The sequence below is a fragment of the Petaurus breviceps genome, unplaced genomic scaffold (assembly GCF_028583685.1).
Source record: "Petaurus breviceps papuanus isolate PSGF00001 unplaced genomic scaffold, PetGlider_PUasm1.0 128, whole genome shotgun sequence".
In the NCBI taxonomy this organism is placed as follows: Eukaryota; Metazoa; Chordata; class Mammalia; order Diprotodontia; family Petauridae; genus Petaurus; species Petaurus breviceps.
The window spans coordinates 156,827-166,707 of NW_027185664.1; the positions used below are offsets into that span (position 1 = coordinate 156,827).

At 41.5% G+C, this 9,881-nt stretch overlaps 1 pseudogene; it reads right to left on the reverse strand.

Moving 5' to 3' along the window:
- Positions 1-4,419: 4,419 nt before the first annotated feature.
- On the reverse strand, positions 4,420-4,519 carry LOC138172675 (U6 spliceosomal RNA; annotated as a pseudogene).
- Positions 4,520-9,881: the final 5,362 nt, after the last annotated feature.

Genomic DNA, 9,881 nt, shown 5'->3' on the forward strand with positions numbered 1-9,881 from the left:
AATTGTTTCTTTCTGACTGCTTGTTGTATTTTCTCCTTTACCTGGTAGTTCTGGAGTTTGGCCACAACATTTCTCGAACTTTTCAGTTTGGGATATCTTTCAGGAGGTGACCAGTGGATTCTCTCAATTTCTATTTTATCCTCTGATTCTGCTATCTTAGGGCAGTTTTCCTTGATGAGCTCTTGGAAGATGTTGTCCAGGCTCATTTTTTTTGTTGTAATTTTCCAGTAGGCCTATGATTCTTAGATTATCTCTCCTGGATCTATTTTCCAGGCCAGTTATTTTTCCATTGAGATATTTTACTTCTTTTTCTAATTTTTCATTCTTGATGTTTTGTTTGACTAATTCTTGGTTACTCATAGAGTTATTTACTTCAATTTTGTTGATTCTAGTTTTTAGCAAATTATTTTCCTTGGTTAGTTTTTGGAGCTTCTTTTCCATATCACAAATTTTTCTTTTTAAGGAGCTATTTTCTTCATTGTAATGTTTTTCTAATTTTTCAATTTTGATTTTAGAAGAATTATTCATTTTATCTTCTATCTCTCTAATTTGGTTTTCAAAGTTCCTTTTGAGCTTATCTAAGAGTGCTTTCTATGCTTGAGTCCAGTTCGCTGTTGAGGCTTCAGCTGTGGGTATGGAGTCAAAACTGTCTCCCTCTGAATTTGGTTCCTGCCTCTCACGATAGTAGTGATGTGCCCACCAGAAATTATACACTAGAGCCCCCTTAAACCTGCTAGAGGGGACTCCTACTAGGTTCCTTGGAAACCACCTAATAGACTCCAATAGTAAGGAAATATTTCACCTGTGTTGCTAAAAACATGCCACAGATTCCCACGGATTCAGGTCTGTTTATGTTTGTATCCAAGGCTTTGCTAAGGGACTATGGCTTTGCTTCGCTTTAGTAGAAATAATACTAAGGCTTTGTTTCAATAAGAATAATACTGAGAATGCTTTGCTTCAAATAAGAATAATACTGAGAATGCTTTGCTTCAATAGAAACAATGCTAAATACATTGCACCCCTTAGAAACATATTCTGTTGCTAGCAATCACATTGTCTACAAAATTATGTCTAACAGAAAGCTTGGGACTGTCTTTCCCTCTGAGAGGCAGTCACTGGCTGGTTAATAAACACTCCTATCAAATTATAAATGGCTCAGCTGTCCTGTTATTTTTTGGATGTCCACTACAGTAGGATTCCAGGGTCTTTGTCTTTGTAGTCTGCTTTTTACCCATTTTGAGTCAGGGTCCTTGCCATACCCTTCCTCTAGGGTTCCCAAGCCTTTACTGTTTAAGGTTTTGCCCCAAGGCAATAATTACTATGTTTTCAGGGTCAGAGAGGGGGATTGGAGCATCTAAGGTTCATTCTGCCATCCTGGTCCCTGGAAGTCCAGATATGGGCATTTTAAATTTCTGGGCTGTGGACAAGTAGTCCCAGGAGTAGATGCTGCCGCTGCCAGGGGCCCTGCATTTGACTCTTACCCTGCTCTGTCCAGTCCCAGCCCTGCAGTGATAGGCCTGGTAGTGGCCCTTGTGGTTGGTGGGTCAACTTGCAGCCATGTTGTTCAGGCCTTGATGTGAGCGCCGTGGCATCTGCGTCCATGCCTCTGTCTTCCTGGATTCCAAATCTTTCTCAAAAATGTCAACCTAACAGTGGCTTCTTTCAAAAGCCTCCCTGCTGACTGCCATCAGGGATAGAACGCAGTCCTCAATTTAGGTAGATTAATGTCATGCAGTGGGAAGGACTCTGGATGGAAGATACAAGTGAGTCAACATCCTGATTTTACTACTCATTGCTTGCGTGATCTCGGACAAATTACTTATGAACATAAGTTTCCTCATCTGTAAAGGGGTGATTGGAATAAAAACACTTGTGCTACCTACCTCAGAGGAAGGTGAAAAAACAGTACTCTGGGAAGTTTAATAAAGGGATTACTAGACTTTCATTGAATTCAGGTTCATCTGCATCTCTTGGATCCACAGTCATATACTGTTAGACCTGGAAGGGACCTTATAAATCATTTAATCCAATGAGACTTTGAGCTAGGTAGTGGAAACTGTACTCCATGGATCCGTTTAGAACTGATCAGAAGATCTGGCCTTAAGTCCTGACTGTCACTTATTACCTTTGTGACTCTGGGCCTTACTTTCCTTATCTTTAAAATGGAGTTGGTAACATTCATAGTACCTCCCTCATGAGTTTGTTGTGGAGAGGCTGCTTTGCCAATCTTATAGCACTATAGAGGTGAGAGTTATTAATTAGTTTTTTCTCTGACACATACTGACTGCATAACCCTGAATAAGTCACTTAAACTCTCAATGCACTAGGGGAACTCTTTAAGAATAGAAGTTAAGATGAGCTGCTAATCAGCATTGGTGGAGGAAAAGACCACATCCCAGAGCGCTCTCGTGATGAAATCACAGAGGGGGGCAAAGAAACACACCAAGGATATTTCACAAGATAGCAGATGTTGGTTAATTGTCTATAGTTCTTTTAAGCTTAACACAATTTCCCTTTTACCTCTCGATATTGTGAATTTCTATTTTTGCTTTGTTCATTAACATGATTGCAATTCTTGCTTCTCCCTTCCCCCTATCCCGATTTACTTGATGTATAATAAAATCCCAGCCCCTCATTTTCCTTCTGGTGGTGGTGTTCAGTCGTGTCTGACTCTTTGTGAATCCGTTTGGGGTTTTCTTGGCAAAGTTACTGAAGTGATTTGCCATTTCCTTCTCTAGCTCATTTTACAGATGAGGAACTGAGGCAAAGAGGGTTAAATGACTTAATCAAGGTCACGCAGCTAGTAAGTGTTTGAGGATAGATTTGAACTCAGGAAGAGGAGTCTTCTTGACTCCAGGCCCACTTCACCACCTAACTGCCCCTTTCCTTCTCTGTGTGTATTTTTCAGAAGCATTTCATATTGGCACTGGATGATTCATAATTTAGGGGAAAGGCAGCGAGCTAAGGAATCTGGGTTCTAGGACCAGTTCTTCTGTGTACTCTAGAGCAACTCACTTAAACTCATGACTTCAGCTTTGTCATTTTCCAAATGAGGGGTATTGTGGGCAAGGATAGTAGTAGAACTGAGGAGACCAACCCCCATCAACCAAACATAGACATACACACACATGCACACACACATACACTCATGCAGGCACACACACACATCCACAACAACAGCCAAAACTATTGTGAGAAATCATAGTGCAGACCTCGGAAAGTTTAAGTTAACTTTGTTCCTAGGTAGATTAATCTAGGACTTAGTTATGTCCTTTGGGCAAGAAGAGAACTTTGGCAGGGAGCCCCCTACAGCCCCATGGGGACATCCTTGCCAAGTTTTTGACATGCTTGTTGGGGTGAATTTGTTTTTCAGATCCCAGAAAAAAATGTTTTCACTATTGTGAGAACTGCTTTTACCTGAGGGAAATGGAATAGGAAAGTATGTTTATACCAGTGATTCTTCACTTGGGGTTCATGAGCTAGATTTCAGTGATTTCAGGAACTTAGATGAGAAAAAAATTACTTTTTTATTTTCACTAACTTCTAAATGAAATTTAGCATTTTTTCCAATGATGAGTTTTTAAAAATTAGTCTGTAAAGAAATTCATATTTTTCACCAGATTGCCACAAAATACAAAAAGGTTAAGAACCCCTGGTTTCAACCTTCAGATTCCAAGTGATCAATACATCAGATGAGAGTCAGACAAGGCTAAATTAAATGATTCCACAGGTTCCTTTCAATTTTGATATTCCATGATTCTATAGAGGAAGTATCTTCACACTCTCCATGCATATTTATTCAATTCCCAGAATTTGGCAAGGTGATTTCTGCTTTAAAAAGGGGCAACCTCTAAGTATAAAAATCATGGAGCAAGGAAGTCTGAGACAGTGGGTCACACCAGGAATTGTGATGATGCAATGCTTCCACAGAACACCATTTCAAACAGATAAGTCGACCAATAGAACCCCAGTGGAATAAATTCAAGAAGGGCATGAAGAATTCTTCCTGAATTGAGCTGCCATGGAATGCAGTGCCTTATTTTCCTAGCTTTGAACTTCCAGAATGAATACTTTTCTTTTGAGAGCTAACTCTAGACTTTAGGGGAAAAAAAAACTTGAGTGGAGAGCAACCCACCTCCCACTCTGCCCTCCTTGTGCGGTTTTGGGCAGGGAGCCCCAAATCAGCATTACTCATGTGGAAACATTTTGTTCCTTAAGGTTTCAGACAGCCCCTGGAACAGGCTGTGGCAAACCATGAAAGCAGGCATGAGAGCTGGAAAGATCAGGTCTGTCCTCTGATTTGCTGAATCAAATGGCTAAGCTGTATGAGAGATGAATGGTTTTTCAGGGAGCCACTCCTAAGCTTAGAGAGTCCAATAGCTCCAAGCTGCTCTTCTCTTTTCTTTCTTTTTTTTTGGAAAAAATATGGAACACTTCAACAATTTTCATGCCATTCTAGCAGAGAGGCCATGCTCATCTCCTCTGTGTTCCAGTTTTAATCTTTATGTTACTGAAATGAGCCCAGCCTTCTTCTTCTTTTTTTTTTAATAAGGCAACAGTAATGATAAAAGTTGAAGGAAAGGGGAGGATGGAAATAAAACATTTTCTCCATTGAATCATACATTATGGGGAAAGTTGCTTTTCATTACCTTGAAGATTTTTGATATGTTGAACTAATTCTGGACAATAATTAATGGCAAGAAAAGGAGGAATCTGGGAAATTTTAGGGAAGTTAGTTATTGTCATGTATTTTCTCTTCCATCTCAGGAAGGTTTGGGTGACTAGGGTAAATGTGAAGAAGAATGAAGCACCTTTTCTGGCACGGTGGATAGAGTGCCAGATTTAGATTCAGAGAGACTAAAATTCAAATCCTGCCTCAGATGTTTTCTAACTGAATGATCCTGATTACTTCTCATGACCTGTTTCCTCATCTGCAAAATGAGGGAAATTAACTCAGTGGCCTCTAATGTCTCTACCAGCTCTAAATCTATAATTCTATAATGCTATGATCCCTTTAGGGCAGCTAGGTGGTGCTGTGGATGGAATGCCAGACCTGGAGTCAGGAACACTCATCCTTCTGAGTTCAAATCTGGCCTCAGACTCTTACTAGCTGTGTGACCCTGGGTAAGTCACTGAACCTTGTTTGCCTCAATTTCCTTATCTGTAAAAGGAGCTTGAGGAGGAAATGGCAAACCACTCCAGTCTCAGATACTTACTTAGTTGTGTGATGCTGGTATACAAGTGAATTTGTGCTTGAGCTCCCCAATTATCCAGGTAACTGAGGAGGGCTGACTATTCACTAAGATACAGAGTGACTTGATATATCAACAATCCTTTGCAGTGACTGAGAGTAAAACCAGCTGGACATGCAGAAAATCAGCAACTCTGAAGCCAAGTAAGCTCATGTCAGCCTTGAAGCAGATCCTGAGCCATTTGGCAGTTTGTGGACCTTCAAGAGACATCCTTACATTCAGAGACTCCCCTAAATTTTGGCCACGGGGCTCTTGGACACATCCTGTTTTGCTGTTTTTGGAAACATCCCCTTTTCTTATTGTTTGTGCTCAATCCTGGAACTTCCAGACTTGCTCATCATCAGGAATGCTGTCTGATTTATGTATCAAGGGGCCACAGCTCTGACCCCTGGAATACCTCACTTCCCCTCCCTTTGGAATGGACCTCCCTGCCTCATTCCTTTCTATGATTCCTGCCTTTCTCCCCGAATACCCTGTCTTCCTTTGTTTGAAAACTATATACATCCTCCACATCCTTGCTGGGGTGGGCTATTCAGCATTAGGCTGATGTCAGTTCCCATGGGCATGTTTTACTTTTCTGCTTAATAAAAATCTTTAAATTTACAGGCATTATCTTCCTCTGGTTTTCTTCCTTGTAAGGAAAAAGGAAATTTAGATCTTGAGAACTGGCCTTTGCATTCTTGGGGTCTCTTCCCCCTTTGGGGAAAAAAAGATCTAAATTTCCAAAAGAGAGCTTATCACTTAACTTGGGCTAATCACTTAACTTCTGTCTGACTCAGTGTTATAAATTATAAAATTAGTGTCATAATAGCATCTACCTGACAGGGTTCTTCTGAAGATCAAATTAAATAACATTTATAAAGTGCTTAGCAGGGGGGAGGGAAGGGGGGGAACTGTCAAAGAGATGCACTTAAGGACCTAGAGGACCATGTATGGCCTCAATGCTGCAGGTTCCCCAGGCACAATGCCTGGCACAGAGTAGGTCCTTAATAAATGTTTATTTCCTTTCTTAAATCCCGCAGAACTACCAATATCTTCTGGTGATATTATTACTTTCTCTGAATGCATTATCTCTGTCAAATTCTTGCCCAATGAGTAGATGATTTCCACTGGACAATAAGTACTGCAGCATATATTGTTTTTGCTGGCTGCTGCCGGGCATGACTCCAGTGGACATGTAATGATGAAATTCCTCTTTACTTTCAGCTTCAACTGAAGTCTTATCTATAGCGTCATATCCTGAGAAGAGTGAGCTCTGTCCAGCTTCCTCATTTAAAAAGTTCTGAGGCTTTCCACAGCATTTTGCAAAAAAGCAACCTCTTCAATCTTCCAAAAGATTAGAAAATTCCTCCCTGAGCTTGGTCTTGCCAAGGATGGGTCTTGCCACAGAGATGACTGACTGAATTCTAAAGAACTGCCTGGTGCAAAGAATCTGTTGAAGAAGAAAATCTCATCTAGTGAGGCTCGAAAAGACAGATCATATTTGGGGAGGGGATGAGGAGAGCTGGATGGGAGAACGGCAGGAAGGTTTTCTCCAACCAGTGGTATGCTAGCAAATATTTAACAACTAGATAGATCTCTGAAAAAAATGCGTGGTGTAGAAAGGATTCTTTTTCCAGTATTGGCTGGATGAAGTAGCCTCTGAGGTCAATTTATAGAATAAAAGAATGAAGAGTTGGAAAGAAGAGACCTCTGGGGCCATTTGGTCCAACCCTTACCCACCCAAGAGGAATCCCCACTATAGCCTACTGGGCCAGTTGTCATCATCCTCTGCTCGAAAATCTATGAGGAGAGGGACCCCACTCCCTTCCAGAATGCCCATTTCATTTTGGGGCAGCTTTAAGCATTAGGATTCTTTGCAGCTTCCCCCATTAGTCCTGGTTCTGCCTTCCAGCACTAAAGAGAATAAATCTGATCCCTTCTTCACCAGAGAGCCCTTCAAATCCAAGAACAGTTATCATGTCTCCCTCTGAGTCATGTTCTTCAAGCTAAACATGCCCCATTCCTTCAAATAATCCTTATATGACTATTCAATTCAATAAGCATCTTTTTAAAAATTGTTTTTAAAGACTAGGTCTCTCTCTCTCCTCTTGGGACAGCTAGGTGATGCCCTAGTGCATAGAGTGCCAGGCCCAGAGTCAGAAACACTCCTCTTCCTGAGTTTAAATCTGGCCTCAGACACTTACTAGCTGTGTGACCCTTGGACAAGTCACTTAACCCTGTTTGCCTCAGTTTCCTCATCTGTAAAATGAGATGGAGAAGGAGATGGCAAACCACTCCAGTATCTTTCCCAAGAAAACCCCAAATGGGGTCACAAAGAGTCAGACATGCCTGACAAACAAACTGAACTGAACTGTCCATCTTCTCATTCAGGCCAAAAATGCAATGGCCACTTTGACCTGCTCCATTTCTGACCTGGGTTCATTCTCCTCTCCTTAGACGGCCTGATTGACCCCTTCTTCCAGGGACTCATGGTATTCATTCGAATCAGTTTAGTCCATTGTAGCTCAGAACTCAAGAGATCAGCCAACCTTAACTCCCCAATAGCAGGGATTATAGGCATTCACCACCACACGCACTTAAGGAGCATTAAAGTACCTACTTTGTGTTAGGCACCTCCTAGGCTTTGGGAAATCAGAGACAAAAATCCAAGAGTTCCTGCGCTCAAGGACTTTACGTTTTTCTGAAGAGCTTACTTCACTTAGTAATCTCAATGACCCCATAATGATTTTCAGAACTATATATCCAGCCCTAGCTTCTTTCCTCAGCTACAATTCAGAGTCAAGCTGCCTTCTGGACAGTTCCAATTGGTATCTCACAGGCATCTCAAACTCAGTGTGTCCACAACAGAACTCACCATCTTTACCTTCTAAAACTCCCTTCTTCCTAACTTCAGCATTATGGTGGAGGGCATCACCATTCTCCCAGGCACCCAAATTGACTCCTCCCTTTTACTCACCCCACATACCCAATCCATTGTCAAATGTTTTCACTTCTACCTTAACACCCCTCATACACATTCCCTTTTCCCCATGCATATAGCCACAATCTTACTTGTCCCTTTTCTCCCTTTAACCTTCTAAGTAAGTGACCTCTTCAACTGTCTAGCCTCTCTCTATACTCAATTCATTATCCATGCATCTGCCAACATGATTTTTCTACCTTTGTTGTTAAGTTGTTTTTGCAGTTGTACCTGATTCTCTGTGACCCCATTTAGAGTTTTCTTGGCAGAGATATTGGCGTGGCTTGCCATTTCCTTCTCCAGCTCATTTTACAGATGGGAAAACTGAGACAAACAGAGTTAAATGACTTATCTAGGGTCACACAGCTAGGAAGTGTCTGAGGCCAGATTTGAACTTACTAAGTGGAGTCTTCCTGACTTTACTTCTAGTACTCTATTGACTGTACCACCTACCTGCCTCTTTTCCACTTTAGCTTAGATCTATGTCACTCTCCTGCTCAATGAACTTGAATATGATTTCCATGATAAAAGCATAGACTCCTATGTGGCTTTAGAACTCTTCATAAACTATCTCCTTCCTACATTTCCAGTCTTCTTACATTCACTCCTTTCCAGAAAAGCCATGAACCAGCAATGTTGGCCCATGTTCAGTTCACTGAAAACAACACTCCATCTCCAGTCTCCTTTGCACTGTTGTCCCTCTTACCTGAAGTGCTCTGGCCCTTTACCTGTGCCACTTAGCTTCCCTGGCTTTGTTTAAGATTCAACTCAAATCCTACTTCTGTAAAAGTCCTGCCAGATGCTAATACCTTTCCTTCTCAGGTCTCCTTCCATTTTTTCGGTATACATCTTGATTATTTACATGTTATCCCCCACCTTGAAGGTAGGGGCTGTTTTTTGTCTTTCTTTGTATCACAACATTTAGCACAGTGCCTGGCACATGGTAAACACTTAACAAATGCTTGTTTACTGACCAGCTCAGGGATTCTATGGCAGGGGCACCTTCAGAGCAAGGAGAGCTCTCTTTTCATCTCTTTCCTTGACTTCTGTTAAACATATTTAACAAGTTAAGGAGGCAAATTCTTTCAGGAAGCACCATAGCTCTGTATCTTCATTTGGCAGTTAAAGAATGTTGGTCTGGGCTTGACCTAGAAATCTGGAAATCTGTGGGGAAAAAGGAAAAAATAACAGCCACGGTGTCTGTCGTAGAAAAACCAACATGGAACACAGAGGTTCAGTCTGAACCTGAATTCAGCTTAATGTTTAGCACCTACCTGCCTGCCTGCTATTGCTGGTGTCTGGAAAAGGGCGATGAAGTTCTCACAAAGGGTGGAAGGTATAGAAGGACTTGAGGTGGAGTCAGAACCTCGCTTGGGCCAAAACTTCCTTGGATTTTTTTTCTTGGATTGCTGTTGGTGCAATCCCCTCCTTTCCGATTGAATTGACACAGTTATGTCTGACTTTCCTGGCAAGGAACTGGGTGGCTTTTTCCAAAAGATGTTTCAGACTGTTAATTCACAGCCTCTCCATGTCTAATCAAGGAAAGCAATCCATTAGATACATATTCTCCATTTCCAGTCTGGTTGTGTGTGTGTGTGTGTGTGTGTGTGTGTTTCACACTTAAATGGAAACACATACCAATAAGATCTGTGTGTGCAAATCCCCTC